Source organism: Hyla sarda, chromosome 2, assembly GCF_029499605.1.
Source record: "Hyla sarda isolate aHylSar1 chromosome 2, aHylSar1.hap1, whole genome shotgun sequence".
Classification (NCBI taxonomy): domain Eukaryota; kingdom Metazoa; phylum Chordata; class Amphibia; order Anura; family Hylidae; genus Hyla; species Hyla sarda.
This window is the reverse complement of record NC_079190.1, coordinates 198,938,572-198,959,156: the sequence shown is the minus strand read 5'-3', so window position 1 is coordinate 198,959,156 and position 20,585 is coordinate 198,938,572. Positions and strand designations below refer to the sequence as shown.

The 20,585-nt window shown below is 46.1% G+C and overlaps 1 long non-coding RNA gene across 1 annotated transcript in view; it reads right to left on the bottom strand.

Annotated features, from left to right (window-relative positions):
* Positions 1-2,144: 2,144 nt before the first annotated feature.
* Positions 2,145-20,585, bottom strand: part of LOC130355677 (uncharacterized) — a 60,647-nt gene continuing 42,206 nt past the window's right edge. The window contains exon 3 of the long non-coding RNA XR_008888625.1: positions 2,145-2,364. This is a non-coding gene — a long non-coding RNA (uncharacterized LOC130355677). The remainder of the gene's footprint in view (positions 2,365-20,585) is intronic.

Below are 20,585 nucleotides of genomic sequence, written 5' to 3'. Positions count from 1 at the left end.
GCCCCCAAGGTCTCCAGATCTGACCCCCTTAGACTTTTATCTTTGGGGTCATCTGAAGGCAATTGTCTATGCTGTGAAGATACGAGATGTGCAGCACCTGAAACTACAGATACTGGAAGCCTGTGCTAGCATTTCTCCTGCGGTGTTGCTATCAGTGTGTGAAGAGTGGGAGAAGAGGGTTGCATTGACAATCCAACACAATGGGCAGCACATTGAACACATTTTATAAGTGGTCAGAAACTTGTAAATAACTCATGAAAGAATAAAGTTAAAACCAAGCACATCATTGTTTTTCTTGTGAAATTCCCAATAAGTTTGATGTGTCACATGATCCTCTTCCTATTGAAAAAACTAAAATTGGATTCAAAATGGCCGGCTTCAAAATGGCCACCATGGTCACCACCCATCTTGAAAAGTTTCCCCCCTCACATATACTAATGTGCCACAAACAGGAAGTTAATATCACCAACCATTCCCATTTTATTAAGGTGTATCCATGTAAATGGCCCACCCTGTACATAGACTTTCATATACATTTATATACTTTGGCCACAGTAATCGTACAGCTATCTGTAAATGTGAAATGGAACATAACTGGGAATAGACCAAAAGAAGGACTTTATTACAAGTTATCTAAGCTGCATCAAACAGCAGATGCTAAAATGTAAAGGTACATGTAAAGAGACATAAATGTGATCCAGATGTCATATTGACTCTATAAATCTATTATACGGCCTCATCTAAGCCTCATATGTGGTTCAGTCATGGGCTTCATGCCGAAAAAGAATTGGAATTGACCTAAAGGGGGATAAAAGATGGACGATAGATGGGGAAAGTTTGGTTTGTTCAGATTATAAAGAATACACTATGAAGATGATATCATCAGAATTCTTGAAAGAGATAAATCATTACCAGTTAATAGTGTATATATTGTACATCTTCAGTTCATAGAACTGGCACTGATTTATCTTTTTCAAGAATTGTATAAAGGGCCAGAGGACATTCCTTACATGTGCAGGAAAGGCAATTCAAATATCAAAATAGGAAAGGGTTCTTTACGGATTGTGCAGTCTCACTATGGAATTTCCTACCACAAGTGGTTGTTAAAGGGGTTATCCAGCCCCAAGACATCTTATCCCCCATCCAAAGGATAGGGGATAAGATATCTGATGGTGGGGGTCCTGCCACTGGGGACCCCCGCAAGATAGCATGCAGCACCCACCTGTAAGCACTGCAGGAAGCGCTGGAGGCTCTCAGTGTTATGCCTCATGACCACGGGGACGGAGTATCGTGACATCACGACTCCGCCCCGCGTGCCCCGCCCACATCATGCCCCGCCCACATCATGTCCCGTCCCCTCAATGCAAGTCTATGGGAGGGGGTGTGACGGCCGTCACACCCCCTCCCATAGACTTGCATTGAGGGGGCGGGGCATGATGTCACATAGGGCGGAGTCGTGACGTCACAATACTCCGTCCCCGTGGTCGGGAGGCATAACACCAGCGCTTCCTGCAGTGCTTACAGGTGGTTGCTGCATGCTAGATTGCGGGGGTCCCAAGCGGCAAGACCCCTGCGATCAGACATCTTATCCCCTATCCTTTGGATAGGGGATAAGATGTCTTGGGGCCGGAGTACCCCTTTAAGGCAGATACATTGGCAGCATTTAAGAAGAGCAGGTCATGACTAATAGCATTAAGAATTTCACTGTATATAGTGACGAATAATGTATTTTTTTGGACTGTGGGGCCAGGGGAGAACTTTATTCCCTACTGAGGCAGAATTGGCTATAGTTGGCCAGGGTATTTTATCTGCCAGTGCATCCCATAGCTGGCCCTGAAAAAGATGATGTTTTTTTACTCTGTGAAACTATAAACTATTCTGAATGTTCTCGTTTTTGGCATAATGTTTTGGAACAACAGTTTCTACTTCTAAACTGACTATAACTATGGACAAAGAACTGCAACCATCATCAACAATACTGAAGCTAATACACAATTGCCTTTGGTTTTTGGGTCACGTGACCTGATATAACTGAAAAAGAAAAAATTTGCATGATTTCATTAAGAAACCTAAAGCATACCTGTCATATCACATAAAAAATGATGCTTACATATGTTACTCACTAGGTTATGCAGATGCTTTACATGTCTTTTGCTATGTGTCTAGCTTCTGTATATGGCTCAAAAATCCTTTTGTTCTGCAGCCACTCATTATGACATCCACTGCTCAGGAAAGGATGTGTCCAAGACAAGCCCTGAGCCCGCCCTCACTCACCATGCATTCACTTCCTCAACGAGTCTGCTGTGCTCATCCAATCAATGTAGGCTGCTCTGTAACCCTTTTCTCCTGTTTTCGGACAGGAATCTGATAGGACAAAGTAGTAAGAGAAAGTACAAAGAGTGTTATTCCTGCCCTCACTTCCTGGACTTTGTCCCAGCCTGGGCTTCAGCTGTAACAAAGATGTTGCTGTAGCCTGACAAGGTTATGTTATGCATGGTATAGGACCCCTAGTCGTCTTTTTTTTATTAATTTTTTTATTACCCATGATTTCTATAATGAAAATGAGTTAACATTTGTATGAAGTAAATTAGAAAGGTTACTATTCTTTTAAGAGTTTACAATTTTTTTGACTATTTAAATATAAAAATATACTCATGTGGCAATTACCATCATAACGTGCCCTCCTTGTCTGCCATGCATTGGACTTCCCAAGTTAATGGGTATCAGTTTACTATTAAAAGGAAATGTCATCTAAAGTATTTATGTATAAATGAAAAAGTTCTTATTTGTTTGTTCTTTGCTATACTCTAGCTCAGTGTTACCCAACCAGTGTGCCTCCAGCTGTTGTAGCCTTCGGCTGTCCGGGCATGCTGGGAGTTATAGTTTTGCAATAGCTGGAGGCACCCTGGTTGGGAAACACTGGTTTAGCTGATAGGGAATAGTGTTGAGCGGCATAGGCCATATTCGTCGTATATTCACTAAATTTGCATATTCGAAATATTTGCGTTTTAATTTTCGCATATGTGACAATTCGCATATGCGAAAATTAGCATATGTGAAAATTTGCATATACAAAAAGTAACATATGTGAAAATTCCCACGCGAGTCTCACACAGTAGTATTAGAGCCTTCTTTATACCACACAAGCTGGAAGCAGAGAGGGATGATCACTGTGATGTGTACTGTGAAGAAAAAACAAAAAAAAAACCGATTATTCGTAATTACAAATATATAGTGCTATATTCGCGAAAATTCGCGAATATGCGATATTCGCAAATAAAATTCGCCTTGCGAATATTCGTGAGCAACACTAATAGGGAATACCCTGAATGGGTAACTCAGGAATGATTGTCTAATAGGTTAATCAAAGTATATGGTGGAGGTCTGATGCAAAATGTAAGGAGCAGAGCGTTGGAGGTACACTTTAAGTAAATACAAACCCCCTGGCCATTCCCACGAAACTAACACAGATACCATAAGAAACCCCATAAACTAAAACACACCCAAAACTAGACTCTACAGGGACCTCTCCTGGTTCCTGCAGCTTGTGGCCCTTTTTAGTCCCAAGTGCTGATTCAGACAACATTTGGTCACCTCCTGTTTCAGGACTTTATCTACTTTACCCAGGAGAAATCAGAACTGTATGAACAAAATAGCGTTCCATGGTGGACACTGACTTTAAGCACTGTAGGAAATAAGAGTTACAACATATTTACTATGTATTAATTATTTCTGAAGCTACATTTAAAGCGTACCCGTCAGATCACTCAAAAAAACTAAACTGTTATATGTTGCTCGGTATCTCATCCTGATCACGTACATGTACTTTGTATGTGTCTGTGACCTACATTTCTCTCATAATTAGCTTTATTTCTGAAATACCTTCATTTTATCCCCCAGAAGCAGGGGGGCGGGTACTCACTGTGATAACCACTCCCCTCTCCTCCCCCTCCCTCTCCTCAGTCCAGTGCTTCCCAACCAGGGTACCTCCAGCTGTTGCAAAACTAAAACTCCCAGCATGCCTGCACAGCCAAATGATGTGTGGGCATGCTGGGAGCTGCACACACACACACACACACACTAGGTTCATATATTCTTACACATACACATTAGATAGACACACCGATATACACATATACATATATATATCCACACACACACTGGGTTCATATATTCTTACACATACACATTAGATAGACACACTGATATACACATATACATATATATCCACACACACACTGGGTTCATATATTCTTACACATACACATTAGATAGACACACTGATATACACATATACATATATATCCACACACACACTGGGTTCCTATATTCTTACACATACACATTAGATAGACACACTAATATACACACATACACATACATGCAGGGACACTTACTTTTTCATCTGCAAGGCATGTTTCTGCCTCTCTCATTGATGTCTGCTGTGTGAGATCCCGGCAGCAGTCTTCCTGCCCCTCCCCCTCCCCTTCTCTTCACATGAGTCTCTGCAGTGTGTACAGCCCCTCCCCCCTCCAAAACGTCCCGGAGTCCAGGACGAAGCAGTGTTCACAGAAGCAGTGAATGCATTCCAGGAGGCAGAGGGGGCAGTTGTTTGACTGGCTTTTTCACTATGAAATACTGAAAATTTTCTAATGAAAGCAATTGCAAAACCTATTGGTTTTGCATGCTTTACAACATATCAAAAGTTTTTATATCTGACAGTGCCTATTTAACTATGATATAATGAGAGCTGTAGCTAGCTCCTTTTGTGCCCTTAGGCAAGCCCAGAAAATTGCCCCCCCCCCCAAAAAAAAGGGGATATAAAGATGTACAGAATGCTGCTGGCAGTGTGAGTGGTGGGCAGGCCTGTGACTGCGCATCCGAGGGAGGGCGTTCAGTGGTCGGGATTGCCACCAATATGAAAAGTGAAGAACCGGCCCTGCACGTGTGATTGGTAAGCAGTGGGTCAGCGGAGGGTCGGACAGGGACATCATGAACAGAGGCTGCGGCGGTGCGGCCTAGCGTCTGACTGCCCCGCCCACAGCAGCCTTATGACCATTGGTGCCAACCAATTGGCCGATTATTTGATAACAGGATTCGTTAACAAAGAATCCCGTTATCGAATTGCTCCCCTAATCGTTGCAGCCCTAATGTACACAGTGACCCCACCAGCAGAATAATGCATACAGCTCTGGAGTGCAGACCAATTAGTGGTGGGTGTGGCCGTGCTCCAGTTCAGCTGTGTCTGCTGTGCCTCCTGAGCTCCAGGGAGTTCCCATCTTTTCCACCTGGAGCCTACTTTCTCCTCCCCAGGGAGTGATTGGGTTACCAGGGATGAGTGAAGGAGGTGAGGCCCAGGCTTCTGCTCCTCAGAATAGGCCGCAGGGGAGCAGGAGAGGCCAGCAAGCGGCCTGTACATTGGAGGATTTTGGGGTGAGGCGCTCCACCTGGAACTGCAGCAATGTGGCTCCAACTCCCCCCACTGAGGCGATAAGCCGCTGGGATGAATCCAACTCAAGAAAGCTGAGTGCTGCTGGTGGAAAGTTGGGTTCTTCAGAAAGAAGGCAGAGTGTTCACGGAGGTGAAGCCGGACTCAGTGAGGAAGGCTAGGGAATGCTGAGGGCCCGGGAGTCTATTTCCACCTATGGCTCCCAGGTAAACAGTCACCTCCGTGAATATGAAGCCGCCTGTAAAGCTGCCAGGGGACTCCAAGAGGAACTGCGGTGTGCCTGTTCCAGGGCTGATGTTGCGCCTAAGTGAAAAAAGGCAGAAATCCAGGCACAGATAAAAAGACTAATGTCTAAAGTTGAAGCTTTGGAGAAGAGAAAAGCGATATTACGGGAGTTAAGTGGCCCATTTAAAGAAAAACTGGAAAATGAAGACTTCAGGGAGATGGCTAAAAACAAAGAGAGAAGGTTGATGGGGCTGCAACCTGAGAGCCATGGACAGAGAACAACAGCCAGATTCACCTGGTAGCCTGCAGCAAGACCAGCAGGCCCCATACAGTGGGCCCCCTGCACAGCAGCCAGCAGTGTCACCTGCCGACTCAGGGGAGGACAGTGACAGCAGAAGCCAGGGAGGGACGCTGATGGCCCAGATGAGGCACCTGGGGGTAAGAAAAAGAAGACCAAGCCAAAACAGCAAGAATTAGTGAGTTACATCTACACCCCCATCCCTGTAAATCCGGAGTCGGCCGCAGGGTCAGCTCATTGTGCGAGCCCCGTTAACGAACCCAGCCCGTGTTTTGTGGTGGACTCGGTGCAAAGGTGCGGGGAGAGTACAGGTACTAAAAGGACGCAGTGCTCCATGCCTATTTGCAGTAGCAGGGATGGAGCAGGATCCTATTGATCAGCGACGCCCTTATAGAACTGGAGAAATTGCTGATGAGGCAGAGGGCACTAATAAGAACAGGGCTGGGGCCTCCTCTAGACTGGGTGAGCATGCTTCCCGATCCCTTAAAGGGCCAGCAGAGATTGTCCCAGCCCTAGTGCCCCGTGATGCCGAGGCAAAACGGACTGAAAATTCATCATCAAAATCATCATCATCTGCTGGTTTATCTGTTTCTGGTCCAGCCAGTCTGAATGAGAAGGTAAATGGGGGTGGGGGGGAGGGGGGGTGTATGACCGGGGAGAGGATGGAAGTTGATGTTACCAGGGAAAGTGTTTTTGGGGGAGGTGGTGTTGTTGCTCTTGTTGGGGATGGTGGTGTTGGGGCTAGAAAAAATGTTCCTACCAAGCTAAGGAGGGGGGGTCGGCACTGCTACAAGTTCCACCCTCCAACACCTGTGGATTGGGAGGTGACTCAGAACGAAGTGGTTGCAATACCTGAGTTCAGCCAGTCGGTGTTCAGTGAAATAGACTGCAGAGGTACATCAATGCAAAACTTCAAAGAGGGAAAGATCACGGCACTCAATATGCTGATGGTGTTTCTTCTTTATTCACATATGGGGATACACAGACATCGGGAGTGGAGATGGGAGGACAGGCCAACGACCGTTTCACCGCACACCGCGGCTTCCACTGAACCTTGCGTCACTTCCCAGTTCTCAAACTTAAGTATGGGACCAACCTTCCAAAACACGCCCAGCTAGGGAGTTAATCCTTACATCCTTGGGGGATGTAAGTCGCATACTAAAACTTACACAGGTACTAACATATATAAGTGTGGACAGAATAAAAAACTGTATAAAAAATTTGTAAAAACTTCACAAAAATATCCAATGTGACCTTAACATACAATGTACATCAGGAATCTATGTTTATCATGGTACCAGGCAGCAAAAATGTTCCAGCAGATAAAGAAAAGAATCTAATAAAGAGAAACACAATGGGAGGCTGCAAAGGCTTATATTAGAGGAATCTTTTTGAAGGCTATTGTGAGGGAAAAACGGAGAATGACCTTGCATACTGACTCATTGCATGAGGCAGTCCGTCAGGCAGAAAAAAGTTTTATTGAAAATCCATCAGCCAGGTTACATCAGGGCCTGATTAGATCGCAAGCTGAATTGAGACAACATTTACTGGAGGCCGCCAGTAATAGGCGGATGATGCAAAACCAAGTGCTATATGCAGAAGGGGAGGCGGCAGGCCATATGTTAGCAAATATTGTTAGAGCGCAAGAACCACCAGCCAATATATTATCTTTGTTAGATGAAAACGGGAGTGAGATCAATAATAATGAAGGCACAGCAAAGGTTATGTTAAAATACTATTCAAAGCTATATGTGTCTAAATTACATAAAGGATCTGAGCATATAAGGGCGTTTCTACAAGGAATAAATCTCCCTAAATTATCGGTAGAGGATTGGAATATGCTGGAAGCAGAGCTTACTCTAGAGGAACTTGAGTTAGCAGTAAAAGCGACCCCCAATAATAAGTCACCTGGAGTGGATGGAATTCCAATAGAGGTATATAAAACATATGGGGATATTGTATTACCTGAATTGCTAGATCTATTTAAACAAGCGTTGGTCGACGGATCTCTCCCTTTATCAATGCGACAGGCAATTATCATTGTCATATTGAAGAAAGGGAAAGATCCTCGACTACCCGCATCATATAGACCAATTTCATTGCTTTGCAATGATGATAAATTATTAGCAAAGATCCTAGCAACCCGCTTGAATAAGGTAATAACAACACTGATACATACGGATCAAACAGGTTTTATCCCGGGAAGATCGTCTTCAGAAAATATTAGACGCCTCTTTTTGAATATACAAATTCCTCCGGATTCTCCCAGAGACAGGGTCATATTCTCATTAGATGCAGAAAAAGCATTTGATTCAGTGGAATGGCCCTGTCTCTGGGCGACTCTGGAGGAAATGGGCTTTGGCCCTAAATTTATATCATGGATCCAACTTTTATACAATAGCCCGATGGCATGTATTAGAGTAAATGGACAGGTGTCGGCAAAATTCCCTCTGTCTTGTGGCACGAGACAGGGATGTCCTCTGTCTCCATTGCTGTTTGCCATTATAATGGAGCCTTTGGCAGAATATATCCGCGCAGCTCCGATGATAGAGGGGTTTCGGTACGGGGCCCATAAAAATAAGATAGCTCTTTACGCAGACGATGCGCTATTGTTTCTGAATGATATGGGCCCCTCACTGAAAAATGCAATAGAGGGAATCTCTTGTTATGGAGAGCTCTCGGGGATTGTAATAAACTGGGAAAAGTCATTTCTAATGCTGTTAGAACGATCAGTCACAAATATTCAAATAAATCAAAATATTAATATTACATGTGTAAAACAAATTAAATATTTGGGAATAGAAATATCAACAAATATTCAGGAGTACCAAAACAGAAATATGCTACCTCTTTTAAATCAGTTTAAACGTAAAAGTGCAGCATGGCGGAAGCTGAAACTATCGCCCGTAGGAAGAATCATTCTTATTAAAAGGATTTTAATGCCTCAATTACTATACTTGCTACATAATGCACCGGTTTGGTTACCAGTTAGTCTTTTTCAGAGGATTAACACACAATTCAGGGAACTAATTTGGAATGCCCGTAAACCCAAACTAAAACTAGAGTATTTGCAAATATGAGGGGGGGGGGGGGGGGGGCTAGCCTTATCCAACCCTTGGTGGTATTTTTTGGCTGCCCAGGGTCAATACTTTAGAAATTGGTACAAAGGGGACGACGGAAGTATTCTGGCTGGAATGATAAAAAGCATATTAGGTGGAGATAAAAACGTAATATTCTCTTTAGAAAAAGGCGAGTTTAAGAAAAAAAGAAAAGTCAACAACTTCCTACGTTTGATCTAATGCATAGGGTATAGAATAGTATAAAAAAGATTAGAGGAGTCGGTCAGGTTAATGAGTACACTCCGATATGGGGGAACGATACACTTAAGGAGTTAAGTAAATTAGAAGGTTTTGAAAAATGGGAGAAAGCGGGAGTTAGGATATTAAAAGATATATATAGGGGAAAATATACGCTCCTTTTTGGAGTTTCAGGAGGAATTTGATATACCTCGAAATGCCTTCTTCCAATACTTACAGCTGAGGCATGCGATGGCTGCCCAACAAAAATATATAAATATTAAATTAAGCAAGGACCTGGCAGGGGATTTTATAATAAAGAACGAAAGGAAGATAGGATTTATTTCAAAACTGTACCAATTTATAGCTATGAAGGGATGGGAAAAGTAAAATATACCAGCCTTTTATAAATGGAGAGAAGAGCATCAGGTGGCAATGGATCAATGGAATATTATTCGGAGTAGTGTATCTAACCAGGCACTGGGAGAGGGTGCAAGACTTTCCCAGCTGTATATACTGTATCGGGTGTACCAGACTCCGGCGTTGTTAGCTAAATAGGGTATGTAGAAGTGGCAAAATGCCCTTGAGTATATGCTCCAGTGCTAACTTACTTCATATGTTGTGGGAATGCCCGGTTATTAAAAGATATTGGGAAGGAATTATAGAATATATTGGCGCAATATATGAGGTAGATATTAATAGGGAGGTCAAAATATGTATACGGGGTTATGTGGAGGAATTGCCGATAGAAGATAATAGTAAGTTAGCGGTGGGAAGACTATTATATAATGCGCGGAAGTTGATAGCCCAGCGCTGGAAAAATCCAAATCCACCATCCAGGGAGCATTTTATCCAAAAGATGGAAAAAATTGTTGCCTGGGAAAAGGCAATGTATTAAAAGAGGGAATGAAGATAAATTTTGGTTGATATGGCGGAGATGGATTGATAGAAACTGAAAACAAATATAGAAGGAAAACTAATGAGTAAGCGTAAATTCATAAAACAGGAAAAATACTCTCCCCCCCCCCCCTTTTTTTTCCCCTTCTCTCTTCATGGATCCCTCCCTCTAAATGTTGGCAGAATACTTGTGTTTAAGGCTGGGTTCATACTACGATTTGAACTACGGTTCCCGTATACGGCTGGGAGGAGGGGTGGGCGGGGCGTTTTTCCTGCGGTCGGGAAAAAAAGCAGCTGACCGGAGGCTGCGGTTCACTCCAGTCGGCTCATAGACATACATTAACTACGGTTCCCGAATATGGCTGAGTGCGGGTGCCGCGATTAAGCCCTGCCCACCCCTCCTCCCAGCCGTATACGGGAACCGTAGTTCAAATCGTAGTGTGAACCCAGCCTAAATCTGTGTGAATTTGTAACATGCTTTTGCTGAGTTAATGTATAAATGAAAATCTTAATAATAAAAATGTAATTATTTAAAAAAAAAAGAGAAACACAATGGCCCTCATTTACTTAAGTCCACCCGACTCTTTTTCTCGGTTATTGCACCTAAATTTTGGTTGCAACGTCTGTGACACTTTAGAAAACACTGAAAGTGTTTTTTTTTTTGGGGCTTGCAGCTTGCCTCCCTCCTCCCATTGCATGTGTGCGTAGTAACACTGGAGGGTATCTGGAAGGAAGTTGTGAGCCAGCCGAATGCTGCCGTAATTGCCCACTGGCCCCTGTTCTGTTTATCAAGCACAGGTAGGACTAGCGTTAGGTCTCGCACCAAATTGAGAAACCTTGGCGTTGGTGTGCGGGCTCTGGTGTGTCCTTCATATAAGGATACACTGGCGAATGTCTCAATTTTAACATCAGTGTTGAGGGATAGCCAATGTATTGTTTACATCTACCACAGTAGTGCACCCATATTCTTGTATTGTATTCTAATTGTTACATATCCACACCGTTTATCTGGTGTAGGATTCTATTGTGGCACTTGTAGTCCGCTGCAGGCATCCTCCATTGTATGCATTTTTATGCTGGGGATCGCCCCTAGCAACGGACTACAAGGGCAGGATCTGCTCCCCCAGTATAAATGCACAACCGCATTTGGGGTTGAGCACTTCCAGCCATTTGAGACCACGTTTTTTGTTGTTTTTTTTTTCACTCTGAAATGGGCGTGTTTTATGCAAAAATGGGCGTTTTACGGACAAAAAAACAAAAAATACTTGGAGTACTTCCAAAATCACTTGAGAAAAAGTGTGAGTTTGCCCCACACAATAACCAACAGCCAAGAGGCCGAGTGAAATTCCAAAAATGGAGTGATTTCTAACAAGGGACTGTTTATCATTGTGTTTTGTGTGAAAGTAATTTGTTTTATAACCTGAAAACATTTTGTACAGTTCAACACTTTTATGAATAAAATATTGAATGCTTTTGTGATAGTTAATGTTTATATAATTTTTTCTTTTTAACACATTTGCAATATTAGGTTTAAATCAAATTAACACCCAAGCTGATAAACAAGGATAATTGTTGTAATGTTTGAAAAATTATAACACACGAATACTTTTGATTCATGGAAACATTTTTAAACAAAGTCTACACCATTTTGACTCACACAACTAATTTCATTAGCTCGGAGTTTGTGTGACTCAATTGACAAAAAAACGTGCGACAGAATAGTAAATAAGCCTGAAAAAAAAGACGAGTTATATTGAAATCACTCCAGAATAAACACTCCACTCTTAGTAAATCAGGGCCATTATGTCTGTATATATATCTCACAGACTATCCTTGTGTTCATTAAGTCCCAGATCTCCTAATGCTTCTGTTTTAAGAATAATGGATGTTTCTTGTTTTAGTAATGCATCATCTTTGTTGCCTCCGCCTATAAGATTTTGAATCTGAACTAATCCCATGAAGGACATAGTTTTATTATCCTCTCCATGACATTCTCGGATGTGATTAATCAGCCTGGAAGAGCCCTTCCATGTAGCTATCGATCGGACATGTTCAGAGAAGGGGACATTGATGGCTCTAATAGTTTTGTCTATATAAATATGGCCACATGTACATCTTATGGCATAGACAACCGACTTGGTTCAGCATGTAATGAGTTGCTTTACTCGCCACGTAACCCCTCCTAGCTTTACAGCTGAGCCTGGGGATATGAAATTACACCAGTTACAGGAGCCACATTTAAAATTTCCCCTGGGGGCCTGTCCAGATAACCAGTCATCCTGGGTCGTGTTCACACGACTTTTTACAAGTTTATCCCTTAAGTTCGAGCTCCTGCGGAACATGACCAAGGGTTTTTTTCCTGACCACGTCCCGCAGGAGCTCGTCCTGAGCGAGAACATGCCAATTTCTGTGTATAGCTTTTTTCAGAATGGTTTCCATAGGGCTATACAAAAGTTTTTCCTGATTTTGACCACTGTTACGTCGCCACTTCTTCCTAAGTAGGGTAGTGCTTTCCAAAGCTCTCGCTTTTCTATATGCTTGTTGTAACAAGGGTTCAGGATATTTTCTCTCACGTAATCGCCCTAATAATTCTTCTGCCTGTTAGTCAAAGGAAGTCAGATTGTCATTAATCCTATGTAGCCATACCAGTTGGCCATAAGGGAGTGATGTTTTAACATAATTGGGATGAAAACTTTCATAACTAAGTAGGGAATTGGTTGCAGTTTCCTTGCGGAAACCCCTGGAAACCCCTGGTTGCTAATTGTCCTGTCGAGCCATCTGTTCTGATTAAGATATGCTACAAACTCATCAAATTTTGTTTCTGAGCCATCCCACACTATTATGATATTGTCCATATAGCAATAAAATAATTTGATATGTCTAATGTAGGGGTTCTTAACAGTGTAAACATTCTCCATCTCAAATTCGGCAAGGTAAAAATTAGCAAACATCGGGGCGACGGGAGTGCTGATGTTGTTGGGGGTGATGGGGATGTTGTCCTTGAGGGTGGTGATATGCTTAGAGATAATGTTATTTGGGGTGGTGGTAATGTGACTGGGTATGAGGGTATTGTTAAAAATAGTGGTGTAGGTTCTGGTCCGGTTGCCCCTTCGGTGGTGACAGACCATAGGAGTTATGCAAATGTCACTGCTGGGGGTAGTAGGATACCTTCCACGTCTCCTGACTCTAGGGTCTGTTTATTGCAACGACATCTGGAAGCTCTGAAAAAGGGGGAAAGGTCGATCAATGTAGAGGGTAGAGCAGTTGATTTGTCATTCTGGATAGAGAGGCATGGTCTTTCTGCCTTCCAAGAGGAAAAAGGGGGGGGGGATACTGTATGGTCTCTCCCAACAGCCGGGCCAGGTAGTAACCGTAGGAATGTGGTTTGTCTTTGGTGGCAGGGCAAAGATATGTGCCCATCAAGGACCAAAGTGGTTGAGCTCTTGCTAAAGATGGGCTTCAAGGCAGCTGATATCTGCGCCTTGATACATCCCTATGGTTCTCCTGAATTCGATATCAGTTTTGTTCGGCAGGAGGGACTTGAGCTTTTCTGGTCAAACTATGAATTGGTAAAGGATGAGCCCGGCTGGCCTCAAAAAGAAATCAAGAGAGTGACCGTTTTCACCCATTAGGAATCACCTGGTTCAATTGGTTGGGACAGTATGGTGAGATCATGGGTGTTCCCCAGAAGAAAAGGGACAAGTTTGGTATCTGGTGAGGAGCCTGGACATTTTTGGTAAAACCTAAGCGTTCAGGAAATACAGTTACCCATATTCCATCCTCTTCCTTTCATGGTAGGGATCGTATCCAGATTTTCTACCGGGGTCAGCCGAAGCTCTGTCACAGGTGTGGTGACCTCACACACTTCAGTGCAAACTGTACGGTACAGAAATGTGCCTTGTGTGGGGGTGTAGGCCATCTTGCCGCATCTTGTGCAGAAATTAGGTGTCACTGTTACGCCGAGCGCTCCGGGTCCCCGCTCCTCCCCGGAGCGCTCGCAACATCTTCGCTACGGCAGCGCCCCGGTCAGATCCACTGACCGGGTGCGCTGCGATACCGCCTCCAGCCGGGATGCGATTCGCGATGCGGGTGGCGCCCGCTCGCGATGCGCACCCCGGCTTCCGTACCTGACTCGCTCTCCCTCGTTCCTGTCCCGGCGCGCGCGGCCCCGCTCCCTAGGGTGCGCGCGCGCCGGGTCTCTGCGATTTAAAGGGCCACTGCGCCACTGATTGGCGCAGTGGTTCCAATTAGTGTTTTCACCTGTGCACTCCCTATGTATACCTCACTTCCCCTGCACTCCCTCGCCGGATCTTGTTGCCCTTGTGCCTAGTGAAAGCGTTCCCTTGTGTGTTCCTAGCCTGTGTTCCAGACCTCCTGCCGTTGCCCCTGACTACGATCCTTGCTGCCTGCCCCGACCTTCTGCTACGTCCGACCTTGCTTCTGTCTACTCCCTTGTACCGCGCCTATCTTCAGCAGTCAGAGAGGTTGAGCCGTTGCTAGTGGATACGACCTGGTCACTACCGCCGCAGCAAGACCATCCCGCTTTGCGGCGGGCTCTGGTGAACACCAGTAGTGACTTAGAACCGGTCCACTAGCACGGTCCACGCCAATCCCTCTCTGGCACAGAGGATCCACCTCCTGCCAGCCGGCATCGTGACAGTAGATCCGGCCATGGATCCCGCTGAAGTACCTCTGCCAGTTGTCACTGACCTCACCACGGTAGTCGCCCAGCAGTCACAACAGATAGCGCAACAAGGCCACCAGCTGTCTCAACTGACTGTGATGCTACAGCAGCTACTACCACAGCTTCAGCAATCATCTCCTCCGCCAGCTCCTACACCTCCTCCGCAGCGAGTGGCCGCTTCAGGCCTACGACTATCCTTGCCGGATAAATTTGATGGGGACTCTAAGTTTTGCCGTGGCTTTCTTTCACAATGTTCCCTGCATTTGGAGATGATGTCGGACCAGTTTCCTACTGAAAGGTCTAAGGTGGCTTTCGTAGTCAGCCTTCTGTCTGGAAAAGCTCTGTCATGGGCCACACCGCTCTGGGACCGCAATGACCCCGTTACTGCCTCTGTACACTCCTTCTTCTCGGAAATTCGTAGTGTCTTTGAGGAACCTGCCCGGGCCTCTTCTGCTGAGACTGCCCTGCTGAACCTGGTCCAGGGTAATTCTTCCGTTGGCGAGTACGCCATACAATTCCGTACTCTTGCTTCTGAACTATCCTGGAATAATGAGGCCCTCTGCGCGACCTTTAAAAAAGGCCTATCCAGCAACATTAAAGATGTTCTGGCCGCACGAGAAATTCCTGCTAATCTACATGAACTCATTCATCTTGCCACTCGCATTGACATGCGTTTTTCCGAAAGGCGTCAGGAGCTCCGCCAGGATATGGACTTTGTTCGCACGAGGCGTTTTTTCTCCCCGGCTCCTCTCTCCTCTGGTCCTCTGCAATCCGTTCCTGTGCCTCCCGCCGTGGAGGCTATGCAAGTTGACCGGTCTCGCCTGACACCTCAAGAGAGGACACGACGCCGCATGGAGAATCTCTGCCTGTACTGTGCCGGTACCGAACACTTCCTGAAGGATTGTCCTATCCGTCCTCCCCGCCTGGAAAAACGCACGCAGACTCCGCACAAAAGTGAGACAGTCCTTGATGTCAACTCTGCTTCTCCACGTCTTACTGTGCCGGTGCGGATATCTGCATCTACCTTCTCCTTCTCTACTATGGCCTTCTTGGATTCCGGATCTGCAGGAAACTTTATTTTGGCCTCCCTCATCAACAGGTTCAACATCCCGGTAACCAGTCTCGCCAGCCCCCTCTACATCAATTGTGTTAACAATGAAAGATTGGACTGTACCATACGTTACCGCACGGAGCCCCTTCTAATGTGCATCGAACCTCATCAAGAAAAAATTGAGTTCTTGGTCCTCCCCAATTGCACTTCCGAAATTCTCCTTGGACTACCGTGGCTCCAACGCCATTCCCCAACCCTGGATTGGTCCACAGGGGAGATCAAGAGCTGGGGTACCTCTTGTTTCAAGGACTGCCTTAAACCGGTTCCCAGTACTCCCTGCCGTGACCCTGTGGTTCCCCCTGTAACCGGTCTCCCTAAGGCCTATATGGACTTTGCTGATGTGTTTTGCAAAAAACAAGCTGAGACTCTACCTCCTCACAGGCCTTATGACTGTCCTATTGACCTCCTCCCGGGCACTACTCCACCCCGGGGCAGAATTTATCCTCTGTCCGCCCCAGAGACTCTTGCTATGTCTGAGTACATCCAGGAAAATTTAAAAAAGGGGTTTATCCGCAAATCCTCCTCTCCTGCCGGAGCTGGATTTTTCTTTGTCTCCAAAAAAGATGGCTCCCTACGTCCTTGCATTGACTACCGCGGTCTTAATAAAATCACGGTAAAGAACCGCTACCCTCTACCTCTTATCTCTGAACTCTTTGATCGCCTCCAAGGTGCCCACATCTTTACCAAACTGGACTTAAGAGGTGCTTATAATCTCATCCGCATCAGGGAGGGGGATGAATGGAAAACGGCATTTAACACTAGAGATGGACACTTTGAGTATCTGGTCATGCCCTTTGGCCTGTGCAACGCCCCTGCCGTCTTCCAAGACTTTGTTAATGAAATTTTTCGTGATCTCTTACATTCCTGTGTTGTTGTGTATCTGGACGATATTCTGATTTTCTCTGCCAACCTTGAAGAACACCGCCAGCATGTCCGCATGGTTCTTCAGAGACTTCGTGACAATCAACTTTATGCCAAAATGGAGAAATGTCTGTTTGAATGTCAATCTCTTCCTTTCCTAGGATACTTGGTCTCTGGCCAGGGACTACAAATGGATCCAGACAAACTCTCTGCCGTCTTAGATTGGCCACGCCCCTCCGGACTCCGTGCTATCCAACGTTTTTTGGGGTTCGCCAATTATTACAGACAATTTATTCCACATTTTTCCACCATTGTGGCTCCTATCGTGGCTTTAACCAAAAAGAATGCCAATCCTAAGTCATGGCCTCCTCAAGCGGAAGACGCCTTTAAACGGCTCAAGTCTGCCTTTTCTTCTGCTCCCGTGCTCTCCAGACCTGACCCATCTAAACCCTTCCTATTGGAGGTTGATGCCTCCTCAGTAGGAGCTGGAGCGGTTCTTCTACAAAAAAATTCTTCCGGGCATGCTGTTACCTGTGGTTTTTTTTCTAGGACCTTCTCTCCGGCGGAGAGGAACTACTCCATCGGGGATCGAGAGCTACTGGCCATTAAATTAGCACTTGAGGAATGGAGGCACCTGCTGGAGGGATCAAAATTTCCAGTTATTATTTACACCGATCACAAGAATCTCTCCTATCTCCAGTCTGCCCAACGGCTGAATCCTCGCCAGGCCAGGTGGTCTCTGTTCTTTGCCCGGTTTAATTTTGAAATTCACTTTCGCCCTGCCGATAAGAACATTAGGGCCGATGCTCTCTCTCGTTCCTCGGATGCCTCGGAAGTAGAGCTCTCTCCGCAACACATCATTCCTCCTGACTGCCTGATCTCCACTTCTCCAGCCTCCATCAGGCAAACTCCTCCAGGGAAGACCTTCGTCTCTCCACGCCAACGCCTCGGAATCCTCAAATGGGGTCACTCCTCCCATCTCGCAGGCCATGCGGGCATCAAGAAATCCGTGCAACTCATCTCTCGTTTCTATTGGTGGCCGACTCTGGAGACGGATGTTGTTGATTTTGTGCGGGCCTGCACTGTCTGTGCCCGGGATAAGACTCCTCACCAGAAGCCCGCTGGTCTTCTTCATCCTCTGCCTGTCCCCGAACAGCCTTGGTCTCTGATTGGTATGGACTTTATTACAGACTTACCCCCATCCCGTGGCAACACTGTTGTTTGGGTGGTCGTTGATCGATTTTCCAAGATGGCACATTTTATTCCTCTTCCTGGTCTTCCTTCAGCGCCTCAGTTGGCAAAACAATTTTTTGTACACATTTTTCGTCTTCACGGGTTGCCCACGCAGATCGTCTCGGATAGAGGCGTCCAATTCGTGTCAAAATTCTGGAGGGCTCTCTGTAAACAACTCAAGATTAAATTTAACTTTTCTTCTGCTTATCATCCTCAATCCAATGGGCAAGTAGAAAGAATTAACCAGGTCCTGGGTGATTATTTACGGCATTTTGTTTCTTCCCGCCAGGATGATTGGGCAGATCTTCTACCATGGGCCGAATTCTCGTATAACTTCAGAGCCTCTGAATCTTCTTCCAAATCCCCATTTTTCGTGGTGTACGGCCGTCACCCTCTTCCCCCCCTCCCTACTCCCTTGCCCTCTGGTTTGCCCGCTGTGGATGAAATAACTCGTGATCTTTCCACCATATGGAAAGAGACCCAAAATTCTCTCTTACAGGCTTCATCTCGCATGAAGAAGTTTGCTGATAAGAAAAGAAGAGCTCCCCCAATTTTTTCTCCCGGAGACAAGGTATGGCTCTCCGCTAAATATGTCCGCTTCCGTGTTCCCAGCTACAAATTGGGACCACGCTATCTTGGTCCTTTCAAAATTTTGTGCCAGATTAATCCTGTCTCTTACAAACTTCTTCTTCCTCCTTCTCTTCGTATTCCTAATGCCTTTCATGTCTCTCTTCTTAAACCACTCATCATCAACCGCTTCTCTCCCAAACTCATTTCTCCTACTCCTGTCTCCGGTTCTTCTGATATCTTCACCATAAAGGAGATACTGGCCTCCAAAAAGGTCAGAGGTAAAACTTTTTTTTTAGTGGACTGGGAGGGCTGTGGTCCTGAAGAGAGATCCTGGGAACCTGAGGACAATATCCTAGATAAAAGTCTGGTCCTCAGGTTCTCAGGCTCTAAGAAGAGGGGGAGACCCAAGGGGGGGTACTGTTACGCCGAGCGCTCCGGGTCCCCGCTCCTCCCCGGAGCGCTCGCAACATCTTCGCTACGGCAGATCCACTGACCGGGTGCGCTGCGATACCGCCTCCAGCCGGGATGCGATTCGCGATGCGGGTGGCGCCCGCTCGCGATGCGCACCCCGGCTTCCGTACCTGACTCGCTCTCCCTCGTTCCTGTCCCGGCGCGCGCGGCCCCGCTCCCTAGGGCGCGCGCGCGCCGGGTCTCTGCGATTTAAAGGGCCACTGCGCCACTGATTGGCGCAGTGGTTCCAATTAGTGTTTTCACCTGTGCACTCCCTATGTATACCTCACTTCCCCTGCACTCCCTCGCCGGATCTTGTTGCCCTTGTGCCTAGTGAAAGCGTTCCCTTGTGTGTTCCTAGCCTGTGTTCCAGACCTCCTGCCGTTGCCCCTGACTACGATCCTTGCTGCCTGCCCCGACCTTCTGCTACGTCCGACCTTGCTTCTGTCTACTCCCTTGTACCGCGCCTATCTTCAGCAGTCAGAGAGGTTGAGCCGTTGCTAGTGGATACGACCTGGTCACTACCGCCGCAGCAAGACCATCCCGCTTTGCGGCGGGCTCTGGTGAACACCAGTAGTGACTTAGAACCGGTCCACTAGCACGGTCCACGCCAATCCCTCTCTGGCACAGAGGATCCACCTCCTGCCAGCCGGCATCGTGACAGTCACCTGTGTGGGGATTTGTGGTCACCCATTCAGTCGTTGTCCTTGTTCTTTCGCTAATGCGGTCTTGGCCCCAGCTGATGAAGATCACGAGCTGGAATCTGCTGGGGACTAGCAGAGGTGAGGGAACTGAGGGGTCAGTGAGGAACAGCAAGAAAAAGACACAAGCCCAACTTAGACGTCTTGATAAACGCCAAAGGGATAGGGTGATGGGGAAAGCCCGGGTTACCAAGACGACCTCTAATCCTGTCCCAGAGGCTAACCTTGCTGCTGAGACCCTGAGGAATGATGAGCTGGATGAGGAGGTCAAGAGGATCCAGAATGAGGAAGGTGCCATCTCCTAAAATAGCGTGGAGGAGGATGATAAGGGATGGCAGAAGGAGACACGAAAGTGGGGTACAAGTAGAAAAAGAGGAGATTTAAGATCTTCTCCCACCCTGTTTCAGGTGCCAAAGGAAGGCAAAACTGACTCCCCTCTGATTGGCCTTTCCAATCGATTCCTAACCCTCAAGGACATCTCTTCCTCTTCTTCAGAAGGGGAGGGTGAGGTTCTGAAGGTGACAGTGGGGCTTTCAGGGGGCGCTGAGTCCTCGGGGAAGTTATGTCCTCGGGAAAGGGACTGGCCTGGAGTCTGGAGACGAGGAAAGTAAAAATGTGTTTGGTGTGATGGATACTTCAGTATATCTAAAGAGAGTGAAGAGTTCTTCTGATGTGGAGGGTGAGAAGGGAAGTGGGAAAAAGAAAGCTGTCTAACTTTATCACCCTCGATGGCGGCACCCTCTCCATTGATGCTGGCGTCCATTAATGTCGCCAGCATTAAGACAAATGCAGCTCGATTTGCGGCCTTTG